Source organism: Hyperolius riggenbachi, chromosome 11, assembly GCF_040937935.1.
Source record: "Hyperolius riggenbachi isolate aHypRig1 chromosome 11, aHypRig1.pri, whole genome shotgun sequence".
Lineage (NCBI taxonomy): Eukaryota > Metazoa > Chordata > Amphibia > Anura > Hyperoliidae > Hyperolius > Hyperolius riggenbachi.
Window position 1 is genome coordinate 90,609,471 of NC_090656.1, and position 14,915 is coordinate 90,624,385.

Here is a 14,915-nt window from a genome sequence, read left to right on the forward strand (position 1 = left end):
CACTGACTGTGGGTACTTGACACTGGAGTTCAGGCATTTTGGCATTTTCCTCTCCCCAGTCTTCCTCCAGACTCTTGCACCTTGATTTCCGAATGACATGTAAAAGTTGCTTTCATCCGAAAAAAGTACTTTGGACCAATGAGCAACAGTCCAGTGCTGCTTCTCTGTAGCCCAGGTCAGGCGCTTCTGCCGCTGTTTCTGGTTCAAAAGTGGGTTCATACTTCCATCTGCTGAAAAGCTTTAGGCCTCTTGCACACTGCGAGCAAATCAGATTCAGATTCCGCTTTTTAATCAGTTTTTACCTCCGATTCAGATTCAGATTTGCAGTGTGCAAGGAGCAAACTGCAAATCTGAATCTGAATCGGAAGTAAAAACAGATTAAAAAGCGGAATCTGAATCTGAATTGCTTGCAGTGTGCAAGAGGCCTTATGGAGATAAAGATTTCATTTTTCAGCACGACTGGCACCTGCTCACAGTGCCAAAACCACTGGTAAATGGTTTACTAACCATGGTATTACTGTGCTCAATTGGCCTGCCAACTCTCCTGACCTGAACCCCATAGAGAATCTGTGGGATATTGTGAAGAGAAAGTTGAGAGACGCAAGACCCAACACTCCGGATGAGCTTAAGGCCGCTATCGAAGCATCCTGGGCCTCCATAACACCTGAGCAGTGACACAGGCTGATTGCCTCCATGCCACGCCGCATTGAAGCAGTCATTCCTGCAAAAGGATTCCCGACCAAGTATTGAGTGCATAACTGAACATAATTATTTGAAGGTTTACTTTTTTTGTTTTAAAAACACTTTTCTTTTATTGGTCGGATGAAATATGCTAATTTTTTTGAGATAGGAAATTTGGGTTTTCATGAGCTGTATGCCAAAATCATCAATATTAAAACAATAAAAGGCTTGAACTACTTCAGTCGTGTGTATTTGAATCTAAAATATGTGAAAGTCTAATGTTTATTAGTACATTACAGAAAATAATGAACTTTATCACAATATGCTAATTTTTTGAGAAGATCCTATATATATATATATATATAGATAGATAGATAGATAGATAGATAGATAGATAGATAGATAGATAGATAGATAGATATAGATATAGATCTAGATCTATATATATATATATATATATATATATACACAGTTGGATGCGAAAGTGTGGGCAACCTTGTTAATTGTCATGATTTTCCTGTATAAATCGTTGGTTGTTACGATAAAAAATGTCAGTTAAATAAATCATGCATGAGGCACACACAGTGATATTTGAGAAGTGAAATGAAGTTTATTGGATTTACAGAAAGTGCACAATAATTGTATAAATATGATTAGTCAGGTGCATATATTTGGGCACTGTTGTCATTTTATTGATTCCAAAACCTTTAGAACAAATTATTGGAACTCATATTGGCATCGTTCAACCATTTGGCGCACTTTACATAAGGAGATTCTGTATGCGAGAGTGATGCAGAGGAAGCATTTTCTCCACCCACAGCACAAACAGAGCCGCTTGAGGTATGCTAAAGCACATTTGGACAAGCCAGTTTAATTTTGGTTGCTGTGGACTGATGAAGCAAGTTGCTGTGGACTGATGAAACTAAAATTGAGTTATTTGGGCATAACAAGGGGTGTTATGCATGGAGGAAAAACAACACAGCATTCCAAGAAAAACACCTGCTACCTACAGTAAAATATGGTGGTGTTTCCATCATGCTGTGGGGCTGTGTGGCCAGTGCAGGGACTTGGAATCTTGTCAAAGTTTACGGACTCTTGGATTCCAATCAGTATCAGCAGATTCTGGAGACCAATGTCCAGGAATCAGTGACAAAGCTGAAGCTGCTCCGGAGCTGGATCTTTCAACAAGACAATGACCCTAAACACTGCTCAAAATCCACTAAGGCATTCATGCAGAGGAACAAGTACAACATTCTGGAATGAAGATTTCAGTCCCCAGACCTGAATATAATTGAAAATCTGTGGTGTGAGTTAAAGAGAGCTGTCCATGCTCCGGAGCCATCAAACCTGAATGAACTAAAGATGTTTTGTAAAGAGGAATGATCCAAAATACCTTCAACCAGAATCCATTGAAACCTACAGGAAGCGTTTAGAGGCTGTAGTTTCTGCAAAAGGAGGAGCTACTAAATATTGATTTCATTTCTTTTTGGTGGTGCCCAAATATATGCACCTGCCTAATTTTGTTTAAACAATTATTGCACACTTTCTCTAAATCCAATAAACTTAATTTCACTTCTTAAATATCACTGTGTGTGTCTCCTATATGATATATTTAACTGACATTTTTTATTGTAACAACCAAGGATTTATACAGGAAAATCATGACGATTAACAAGGTTGCCCAAACTTTTGCATCCCACTGTATATATATATATATATATATATATATATATATATATATATATACTGTATATATATGAACTTTGCTGCGATCACCGTTGTGCACTCCCCCGCGCACCCCTGCTTGTGTTCACGTAGCCGCCCATTAGTACACAGGTCAGTGAATGGGAACACAATTCCTATTCACCAGTTCCCATTCACCGATCTAAGTGCCCGTGATCAATGATCACCGACATCAATGAGATGCCGGTGGTCATTGAGAAAAGTGACGTAAAGCATACACACGTTACTCCCTGTAACACATGTATGCAGTACACAGTAAACACTAGGAATAAAGTGTGTGTGTGTGTGAGTGTGTGTGTGTGTGTGTGTGTGTTGGGGGGAAGGGGAACATCTACATACCCTATTAATTAACCCCTTACCTCCCTTCCCATAGTTACCAAAATAAAACACTTTTATGAAAAAAAAAACAGTTACCTTAGGGACTCAACTTTTTAATATGTATGTCATGAGAGTATATTAATGTAACTTTTGCAAATAATGTAATTAGTGAGGGACACAAAACTGAAAAAAAAACCACCTTTATTTCCAAATAAATTTTGCAATTTAAATGGTGTAATAACTGGGACAAATGGGCAAGTAAAATACGTAGGTTTTATTTACAGCAGCATGTATTATTTTAAAACTATAATGGCTGAAAACTGAAAAATAATGAATGTTTTTTATTTTTTCTTCTTATTCCAGTTAAAATGCATTTAAAGTAAAATAATTCGTAGAAATGCAGAAACTGCATTATTTTGGGTCCCAGTGGGAACAGCACCTAAGTAAGCGCTTTGAGTCCTATGGGAGAAAAGCGCTATAGAAATGTTATTGTATTGTATTATTGTATTGTAAGTAGACTAATTTTAAACTAGGCTCTGACTGGTTGTCCACTGATGATAAAGAAAAATTTCTGAGTACAAATTTATGAAAATGTTCAAGACATTAACAGAAGGTTTAAATTGTGGAGTGGGATTCAGGACACCTTATTTAACATGATATACTTGACTTCATGATCTTTAGAAACCTGCTGTATTTCATATATGCTTGCATAAGCTCACTGGCTCCAGCCTGCTGATCACCCGACATCTAACTGCTAAATAGTAACCAGCACAACTGTCATCTTGGTGTTTACTATTTACCTACATTAGTGTTTTACTTCAGCTAACATCAACTGGAAATATGGCTGAAGAAGAGGACTAGATCCCCAAAAGCTTGTATAATTTAACTTTATCAGTTAGCCATTAATAGGCCAGTAAAAGGTATTACTTTTACAAAACGTTGTTTTTTTCTACCTACTTAATTTGTTTGGCTTACACGGTACAGAAACCTTTTTGCTACTTTTCTATAGAATTTGCTGAAAAAAATCAATATGACAGCATGAAAAGAGAAGTTAGCTACTTTGATTCAGCAGCAATCAGCAGAGCTATTCACCAGCTATCGAGATTCACTGCTGTCAATTAACTGTCACTGCTAGGTATCATGGGAAGTGTAGTTCTGTGTCCAACAGACTGTATAGGAGATATCAAGCTGTCAATTGTGCCGCTGCTAGGATATTGCACAGAGGTTAGGCGTATGATGTCATCAGGAAACTCAAAACTATTTTAAAGACTCAAACTTATTTTATTAAACATTTTAAAATGTCGTCAACTTAACTGAAAACATTCTGCCAAAGTTTTAAAATGAACCTAGTCATGAGTGGATCAGAAATGCGCACGGAAGATTCTCTAAGCGTTCGGAGTGCCTCTTTAAGTGCTCTTTAGGACAATTTCCTTGAGTTAAAAAGTTCTCTCTCCATAAATTACCAATGAATAGCTTATTAAAAATTCTGCAAAGAATCCTATTAAGAGGGGTGAGTTGCAGATTAAGGCCATCACATTTTACTCTTCACTGAAATGCCACAGCTGTCAGGGAGAAATATAGTGCCAGACGAAAGGTTTTGTTGCTCCAGCCATAAATTATGGCTGTGTTATCCCAAAGTAAGATAAAAATTTCACTTATGTTTGAGTGAGTAGAGATGGAGGTGATAGCATCTTCAAAAATCTATTAAAAGAAAATGCGAACAAGGGATCAAGATAACACTTTGGACATAGACTTCCTCTATGCCTTCGACGGCAATGATTATGAGATTATAAGTGGGAATAATGAAATGGCTATGTAAATCCTTCAATGTTCGAAATTGCTGAAGGGAATAGAACTAGCAGCGAGCATTGTGGGTAATTACTGGCTAAGTGAAATATAGTAGCTGTCATGACTGTGCAGAATGCTCCTGGTCACTTAAAGCCCCCCTCCACCTAAAACTCATTTTATTTTTGGGTGGTGCTTAAGAATAAGCCAACACAAATTTATTGCAATTTTTCAATATTTTGAGGGAAAACAAACATTTTTTGTGACATTACATTTTGGAAGAGCAAAACGAAAGTCAATAGTGGAAACAAAAAACACAGTTTAAAGTCCCTTTACAAACATAAATGTTTTACTGTTGTTATTTTTATTATTTTTTTATTTATATAGCGGCAACATCTTCCATAGCGTTGTACATAGTAAAAAAACAAATAGTGAGGAGCATATTTACATAAGATGTTTAAAATTCAGTACAATCAGGACATCCAGCAGTAATACAAATACATACATAGTTGATGTGCGGTTTGAGACATCACCAATACTGGTACATGTTCATCATATGATAAATGACAACAGAATTAAAAACAAACAAACTGTTATGTTGCTCACCCCCTGCTTAGACAGTAAAAGTGAATTTTGACATATATGGTGAGATTTTTGTTAGATCGGGTGAATGATCGAGACCTCCCTGATGTTGAATGTTTACCTGGTTACAGCTGTGCTGTAGAGACTTTTGATTGAATATTGATTGCACTGCAGCCATCTCTAGCTTTGTACTACCCAATGCAGTACAAAACTATGTGGGTGTCAGCTGAGTACTGCTTCTGTCTATTCTGCAGACAGAACTGATCAAGAAAAAAATCAATGTTCAATCAACATGCTGACTGAAAATTGATTCCGAATGCCCTGGTTTTCAAAAAAATTTCATTAGATTCAATATTTTTATTGGATCTAATGTCTAATCTATAAAAAAAAAGCCTGACAGTGTTTACTTGCTGTAAAGCATGGCTGACATGACCTGTGAGATGATGAGATACACATACTGTATGTATGTAAAATCCCATTCCTACATAGAACTAGCCTATTCCTTTTTTCTTACTGTATAGGTTAACAATCCGGAACAATAAATCACAATATATCTCTGCAATCGGACTATGGTTTGTAGTGTAACTCTCACTGATAACTAGTTAGAGATGATAAATCTCTGTTTGACTAAAGATGCCCATACATCTCTTGATTTTGCAGGCCGTTCAACCATCAGATTCAATAATTGAATTGAATCGTGTAGCAGAAAATTGATGTCGCAACATGGCCATCTGATATTTTTCTTTGCTTTCAGGTTGAAATTGGTCTAAAGGATTGATTGTGAATGCTGGAAAAACTTGGACATAAGGGCTCGATGGGGTGCACTGCGGTAATGGCGTTTGATATCACAACAACTGAGGTACCCCCAGCCGATGTCCCCCACAAGTGTATATGTGTCCCTGTCCCATGCCCATTTGCATTGCATAAAAGCTTACTAATTCCCACAGGTGTAACTCCTGGCCTCCTCCAGTGTTCAAAAACTAGGGGAAAAAATTATATACTAAACCTGGTGCATCCATATTCCAGGAGCGTCTTGTACATGTTATCCCCCAAATAGTGTCCTCCATGTCTACCCATGTATTCTCCTGTGTGCCCCATGTGTCCTTTTGTGCTCCCCATCTCCCCCATGGGTCATCCCCCCCAAAAAAGCGCCCTCAGACTCAGTATAGGTAGGTATGTATCCAGGTATAGGTGCCCTCAGTGTAGATAGCCAGGTGTTAGTGCCCTCAGTATAGGCAGCCAAGCATAGGTGCCCCCAGTATTAGAAGTCAGGTGTAGGTGCATCAGTATAAGCAGCCAGTTATAGCTGCCCCCAGTATAGGAAGTCAGGTGTAGGTGCATCAGTATAGGTAGCCAAGCATAGGTGCTCCCGGTATAGGAAGTCAGGTGTAGGAGGTCCCCGTATAGGTAGCCAGACATAGGTGCCTCAAATATAGTCAGGTATAGGAGCCCTCAGTGACATGTGTTGGCAGTGTCGGCTGACTCACCAGCTCCACTCATTCCAACGCTGACGTCACTCTTCTCTACCCGCCTCCACTCTGACTGTAGTTAGAGCAGGGCTACAAGAAAATGGCCACCTATGTCCGCATTTGTGGACATTGGCAGCCATTTTCTTGTAGTCCTGCTCTGACTACAGTCAGAGTGGATGCGGGGAGAGACAGAGTGGGGCAGCGAGCGGCAACACATACCCGATGCCGCAGCGACACATGAATGTGTCGTGGCACACGGGTTGGGAATGTGTGAGCTAATAGATTTATAAGGCTCTAATTTGCTGGACATGATGATTCATTAAACAAGGAAGTCATCACAGTTAATCAGGACCTTACAAATCTATAAGCTGACCAAACTGTTTACATGCTTCTCTGTGAGTTCTCCTAGACAGGGACATCTCTACTTCTATATCAACACATGGATGTGCATTATTTGTTCATTCATATTATTGCTTGTTGTACAATAGGCCATTGCATTGATATTTTGCATTCCAATATTTTGCAATATATTTCATTATGTGTGCATTTCCCTCCAGAGTCCTGACATAAGCATCTTTGAATTTCCACCACTGCTCCCCATTTATCAAGTACGATGGAATGGACTAGATGGAGAGCCAGAGCAGAGGGCAATTGGAAGTTTAGTGTTGCGGTTTTGGTGGAATGGGGCAATGTGAATTGGCATTAGGAGGTTTTTAATCAAGATTTAGCCTGGACTGGGGTCGGTCTAATCTCCCCACCTGCCTACTGAGTGGTTACCAGAGGTAACCCACCTTTGGGAGTATATTCTCATATATTTATTTTTTCTACATTTTGAATGTGACATTTGAAGCCTAGCGTGTGCAGCTGGGAGGGGTTATCAGGACACAGGACAGTTGGAACTGTGTCTCCTGCTCCTTGTCACCTCCTTTCAACCAAAAAGATGGCTGCCACCATGACAAAGATGGCAGCCCTCATGAATCACAAACATCTGCCTGTTCTTTTAAAACAGGGTGGGTAAAAAATTATATTACCTATCTATTCTAATTAACATAACTAATGTAACTTAATGACAGTATGTTTGTTTAGGCTGAAGTTCCTCTTTAAAGAGGAACTCCAGTGAAAATAATGTAATAAAAAAGTGCTTAATTTTTACAATAATTATGTATAAATGATTTAGTCAGTGTTTGCCCATTGTAAAATCTTTCTTCTCCCTGATTTACATTCTGACATTTTTTACATGGTGACATTTTTACTGCTGGCAAGTGATGTAGCTGCTGCTTGCTTTTTTTGGCAGTTGGAAACAGCTGTAAACAGCTATTTCCCACAATGCAACAAGGTTCACAGACAGGAAACTGCCAGGAGTACCACGGTCCTTAGAGTTTCTTGTGGGAGGGGTTTCACCACAATATCAGCCATACAGAGCCCCCTGATGATCCGTTTGTGAAAAGGAATAGCTTTCTCATGTAAACGGGGGTGTCAACTACTGATTGGGATGAAGTTTAATTCTTGGTCACGGTTTCTCTTTAAAGGGAACCTAAACGGAGAAGTATATGGATTTTTCATTTTAAAATAATACCAGTTGCCTGACTCTCCTGCTGATTCTCCTGTGTCTCTAATACTTTTAGCCACAGCCCCTCAACAAGCATGCAGATCAGGTGCTCTGACTGAAGTCAGACTGGATTAGCTGCCTGCTTGTTTCAGGTGTGTGATTCAGCCACTACTGTAGCCAAAGAGATCAGCAGGACTGTCAAGCAACTGGTGTTGTTTAAAAGGAAACATCCATATCCCTCTCGGGTAAGGTTCCCTTTAATGAATCAACCCCCAGATCTATAAACAATAGGTGAATCAAGAGAAACTAATACCAGACTGAAGTCTTGTTCTTGCTTTAGCATGTAAGAAAGGGTAACATTGCACTATTCGGGCAGCACTCTGGCGTAGTGGATAGCACTTTTGGCTTGCAGCACTGGGGTCAGTTGCATTAGACCCATTGCAAACAATATTGGTTGCATACATTGTGATGTAAAACCAATTTATAAATACAAAATCAGAAAGTTGGTCCGCTTCAAGTGGATTAAATTGTAAGCTCTAGAGGTCATATTCTTGAAGGCCTGTTCAGCTACAAGCCGCCTGGCACAGAACTTTCACCAGAATCAGAATCCCCCTGGTGATCTCCAAGTGTCAGATAGCAAGAGCTGCATTGGACACACAGAGCCTGTTCACCTCCAGCAGGCTGTAATTGTTAAAAGGGGATAAATCACCGATCCAGGGGTCACCAGAAACAAAGGCCACTGCAGGTTCAAAGTTTACAGGGCCGTGCTTTTACCACCTACAAAATACCCTGCTTTTCACTTTCAGGAGATATATACTTTTATATAGAAAAATGATTTGTCTGTAAGTGTCTGCTCCATTCCTGAAAAGAAAAGCTTTGAATGATGACATGTAGAAAAAAACAACAAGAAAAGCACATTTAGGAGCTGAAGTGCTTGTAGACCACCATGCTTCCAACATACGCTTCCAATTTGTGCTGGGATCTTATAGGTTACGGGCGTCATAGACTCCCCCTGTTTTACTAGGAGAAGGTATCAGAAGGGCTCTTTGGGTTCAGGAATAAAATACTACTTATATTATAGTTTTCGGCAGAGGAGTTGTGATTTATGGGTGTGATTGCTCCATTATAGGCTCAATTATTCCTCTGTTCTGTTGTGCACAGGCGTTGATGTTTGATGAACCTCTGATAGTCCCCAGGGCAGCTGATCTATAGAGCTGTGGTGATATATTAGGCTTCTATAACAGTTCCCTGCAGTTAGTCAGTGTCTATACTGTTCAGCAGATCTAATATTAAATTGTGTGTAGAGATGTAACAGTCACTATCACTCTACAGCATAAGAAATCCACTGTTCAATAGATCACAATTTTTAAATAATAAAACGGCAGGCTGAACATATAGCCATCCAGGGCTAACGCTACAAGTAAGGCAAAAGGGGCAATTGCCCCCGGGCCCCAGAGTCCATAGAAGCCCCACAAGCACCCCCCAAGCGTCTCCCCTTTAAAAATGACACAAGTCCAACTGACAGCCGCCGGGTACCGAGGCGCCACTGGCATGTATCTGTGTGAATGATAGGGCGTGGTACCGTTGAGGCTGCAGCGGCAGGCAGGTACATACTTTAAATAATTCTGCAGCACCGGTTCCCATGGTTCCCTTCTGCTGGCCACACAGCTATGTGGAATCGCTCTGCAGGTGCATACAGGGCAAGCTACAGACAGCGGGTGCTGGACGGGCTGCAGTTCTGAGAAGTCAGCATAAGTGGATCCACATATGGGAAGCAGTTACGGAAGCGGTCAAGGAGCACCAGCTGAGATAGTGCCCCAGGCTGGGGAGAGGGTGCAGGGGAGAGAGCACGGTGAGAGCAGGAAACAAACAGGCTGGTAAGAGGCTCTCCTCAGGTATGCAACTTCACATGTTATTGTCACTTATGGCTGTTACCTGCCATCCTGCATAAGCAATCTCTGAGCTCTGCATGTTTCTCCACCGCCAGTGGCAGCTGGCTCAGGGGCCCCGAGGTGACATGTGACATGATGAGACAGACATGTGTATGTATAGTGACACACACACAAATAACTAGGCTGTGTTCCTTTTTTCCTTCTCTGCCTGAAAGAGTTAAACATTAGGTATGCAAGAGACAGTTTCTATCCAGGTCGGGACCGGGTTGGACTGGATCAGACTATAGCATATCCCTCACTGATAAGTAATTACAGACAAAAAAAAATACTTTCCTGTCAGTAAATGGCTTCCTGGAGCAGGAAAGAGATAAACATGGTCAATAATTCATAGATTTCAGTTCTAGCATTCTTCAATGAAGGTGTCATTGAGCAGAGACATTGAAACAGTAAAAATTTAAAAACTAGATTTAAATATAAAATAAAAGTGTGGTATATATAAAAAGTAATTTTTAGGCGAAAGAGGATAGATACAATTATTTTTCTCATTAGTTTATTTTGACCTTGGATGTCCTTTAAACCGGCCCTGTAGGCGCCAATGTTACTATTAAAACTTTGTGCAGAAATGACTAGCTGATCAAGAGATTCAGCTATTTTATGGTAATTGTATCTTCTTCTGAAAAGATGGGAGTTTATCTCCCTTATATCAATAGGGAATTTATAAGAAAGGGTGAAAAAAGCTTTTCACACATATTAAGCTTATGCCAGTCAATGAGACAATTTGTGAACCTACTGTATATACAGGCACAGGGGCGTAACTATAAATCCCTGGGCCCCCCTGCAAAAAAAAAAATCCGGGCCCCGGCCGTCTCAGGGCCTTTTTGGAGGGCAGGAGGGGTTGCAGCATAAGAGGAGAGTGTGGCAGATCGGCGGGGAGGGGGACATCCCCCCCCCTCACCTCGGGCTCTCCTCTCAGCGCTCACCCTCCTGCAATCATTAGTGGCAGCGGGCGGCGGCGGCAGGCTGAATACATTGCGCAGGAGGTTCGAATCTCTAAGAGTTTCATGCTACTTCCTGTTTACACAGGAAGTAACATGAAGAACTTACTGAGCAGAACCTCCTGAACGATGGAGGTATGTATTCAGCCTGCCGCCGCCTGCTGCCACTAATGATTGCAGGAGGATGAGCGCTGAGAGGAGAGCCCGAGATGAGGAAGGGGGGGGGGGGAATGTCCCCCCCTCCCCACCGATCTGCCACACTCTCCTCTTATGCTCTGACCTCTCCTGCCCCCCAAAAAGGCCCAGAGCGGGCCCTAAGGGGTCGCATCCCCTATCGTTACCCCCGTGTACAGGCATTCAAAGCATCCAAAGTTATTGGCTGCTGCCTCCTCAGCAGCTGACCATGATGATTTATTAAGGTGATTATTAAGGTGATTACTATTGTCCTGCTGCTCATGCCCCCTCCCTCACCCCCACCCACCGGTCCATAGCAAGCGCATAAAGAATTCAGTCAAAAAGTGCTTCTCCTTCTCAGTGAGTAAAAATATACCCCTGTCCACGTTGATCTACCACACAATCATAGAATGTTGTGATACTATAAGCCGCCACCACACCTTTTGGAATGGATTTACCGGATGTAACCTCCAAATTATAGCGAGTCACAGTGCACCTCTGGAGAAATCAGGGCCCGCCCATTGCCAAGTACTCTCAGGACACACTTTTCCTCACCATGTCATTTTGCAATGCTAAGTACAACCAGCACAGCATAAAATCCTTAAAAATGTTGTTAATAAAACCAATAGCACTCAAGTTTTTTTTGTATGGACAACCCCCGGTGTGTGGGATCTTGACTGGCTGCTGCTTCCTTTGCCTGGATGCCACACCTAGAGGCTGAGTTCCCCATTTTTCTCTACTGGACAAGCACTGTGCATGAAAGCTGTGTGAGTTCTATCTGTGTCAGGACTGCCTTACATGTTTCATCACTTCCTCTGATTCATCAGGCTTCACAGGAAGTGATTTAACATGTGGGTCCATTACAAAAAAAATATAGCGAAAAATATGTAAATTATATTTCAGTCATGGCAACGGTGTTGGCATTTGATACATTTCTCAAATCGGGATCTGAGAATGCCACTGTCTGCAATCCAAAATGAACTGCTTGAACTTAAAGTGGATCCAAATTGAAAAACGAACTATAACAAGTAACCTGTCTATATATCTTATCTAAAGTTTAGACAGTTTACACAGCAAATCTAGTTGAGAACAGCTTTGATAGAATATGATTATTTCTTCCTGTGATACAGTGACAGCAGCCATGTTGTTTGTAAACATTACACAGAGACAGGCTTATCTGCATCTTGAGCAAAAAAACCTAATCCCCCCTCCTGCTCCCCTCTGCCTCTGAAATCTCTGGCTAGTTATACCTCCCCCTCCTCCTGCCCAGACTGAGCTCCCATGAGCCCTTGCTACTGTCTGAATGTGCATTGGCTCTCTGAAAACCTGTTGGCGTGGCTTGTTTAGTTTATAGGGAATTAGAGTATTAAAACAAAAACAAAAAAGTATTTGGCTTGAGGAATGCCCTATAAACAATAGGAAAGGAACACAATTATGAAATGAGTAAAAGTTCATCTCGGGTCCACTTTAAAGTCCAAATACTAGCTGTCAAAAGTATAAAAACCTGCAAAAATACTCTGCTGCTGGAAGAAGATCAGCAGCCTCCTAGTAATGGAATAACCTCTAGATCAGAGGTGCCCACACTTTTTCGGCTTGTGAGCTACTTTTAAAAATTAGCAAGTCAAAGTGATCTACCCATGTACAATTTTAGGAGCACATTTGTATATACAGAATGGAAAATGTAGTGGGGTCGGGATCTACCATGAAGGCCTTCGCGATCTACCGGTAGATCGCGATCTACCTAATGGGCACCCCTGCTCTAGATGATGACAGCTCTGCATTAGGTTGAATGCCAGAAATTGGTCAAGGACTGAAGTGCTAGTGAGGGCTGTAATAGGCTGTTTGTGCTCTAGATCTAATCACTGGCTTGCATCCACAGATAGGGCTCTTCAATATAGCTTTTGTCCATAAGTGTAGGTATGCTCGGCAAGGAAACCCTGCTTGCGCAGAGAGCCAGGGACTTGTAGCAGCGAGACCTCCTGCCAAGTGGTGTCTACTGATAGCAGACTGCCACATGTGTATTAGAGTGCAGAACTAATATGCTTAGAAGGCAGTGAGAGCGGCAGTTGTAGATGGTAATTTGAGTGATGGGATCAGTACCCGCAGCTTCAGCCAGGGGATAAGCAGCCACTGTAAATAGATAGCTAGAGGTGCAAGTAAGAAAGTATAAATGTATTCAATTGCAATGCATTTCATGAGAGTATGCTCCCCTCACTTCATCAGGCTTACAGATCACAATTATGACCATTATTTAAATATAATAAAACACTCAGTGATTGGTCAGCTACATTGGACGTATGTGCCTTATATACTAATATTACACGTGTTGGGCATTAAAGCAGTGCGGGACCCTTTGATGCCGGATAGCCAGAAATAATTTTTGATAGACTCCATAAGGTTTATCCTCCAATCTAATGACTTCACTTTCTTAGATGACTTCTATTTACAGGTAAAGGGCACTGCAATGGGCACGAGGTTCGCACAAGCCTGTACCAACTTTTATATGGGGTGGTTGGAGGTCCAAATGATATGGTTCCCAGCCAACTCCTTTGTGTTGAACCTCTTGCTCCATCGCTGGTTAATAGATGAAATTACCGGTATTTGTGTGTGGTCGGGTACTTCTGAAGAACTTCAGGCATTCACAGGTTACCTGAATAATTATTTGGGACTGACCTTTACCATGGACAGTGACCCAATACAGATCCATTTTCTAGATCTACTAATATTTATAGACCCTGAAACCAATTCCATACAGAGAATAAACTATTTCAAACTGACTGATTGCAATAGGTACCTGGGTTTTACCAGCTTACACCATAAGCAATGGTTGAGGAACATACCATTTGTATACTGCTTTTCTGGTGCTCATAGCATCCAGAAAAGCTGTATACAGTACAACCAGATTTACTCCACACATTTTATGTATGAATCTAGTCAGGCTGGATGCAACTATGCACAAAGAAAAGGGTACAAACATATCTTTTACCAAGGCAGACGATTTATACTCTATATATTATCTAAATCAGAACTGGAAACCTTCATAGCCCCTTATGCTGGGCATACACGGACTGCTGGGAGGCTTATCAATCGAGCCTGATGGTTCGATTAAGAATATCTGACGTGTCCGATACCTCACCGGATCGATACTGCACTCGATACCGGTGGGGAGAACAATTGCAAGAAACGAGCGGCTAATTAGCCGCTCCCACGGGGATGAGCGGCAATCCATCCGCGTGCACGCGCGGATGAGCGGGGATGCGCCGGCATCGAGCCGCTGGCTCGATCCGGCGCATAATTGCATTGAGAAACGTGCCGTGTATGCCCGGCATTAGATATACATCTTGGTATGCAATCTGTAGTGCAGAGCAGAATCGCTCATCATGTATACTGCAGCTGGGTGCTGCAGCTGGAACAAGGAGAGCTAAATCCAATAATCCATCAAGTCCGCACACCAAAATTCTTTTGTAAGCAGTGCATTTTCTTCCATGACTATCCACCATACAACCATCACATAATGGTAATTGGAATAAAATTCACTGCTTATAAAGCATTCTGGTGTGTCTTCTGGATTATTAGTATGCTTCATAAATGTTCAAAGCTGGAAATTATACTCCAGTCGCTGTATGCAATTAATTTTTTCTCCTGAGTTATCTCCTAGATAATTTTTCAACTTCTTTTTAAAATAACTTTTCAACACTTTGCTATTGAAAAAGTGCTGAAAAGTAGG

At 41.2% G+C, this 14,915-nt stretch overlaps 1 long non-coding RNA gene across 3 annotated transcripts in view; it reads left to right on the plus strand.

Moving 5' to 3' along the window:
- Positions 1 to 3,537: 3,537 nt before the first annotated feature.
- The window catches only part of LOC137538362 (uncharacterized), a 31,523-nt gene continuing 20,145 nt past the window's right edge, over positions 3,538 to 14,915 (plus strand). For all 3 annotated transcript variants that reach the window (XR_011024763.1, XR_011024764.1, XR_011024765.1), the window contains exons 1-2: positions 3,538 to 3,662; positions 5,864 to 5,968. This is a non-coding gene — a long non-coding RNA (uncharacterized lncRNA). The remainder of the gene's footprint in view (positions 3,663 to 5,863; positions 5,969 to 14,915) is intronic.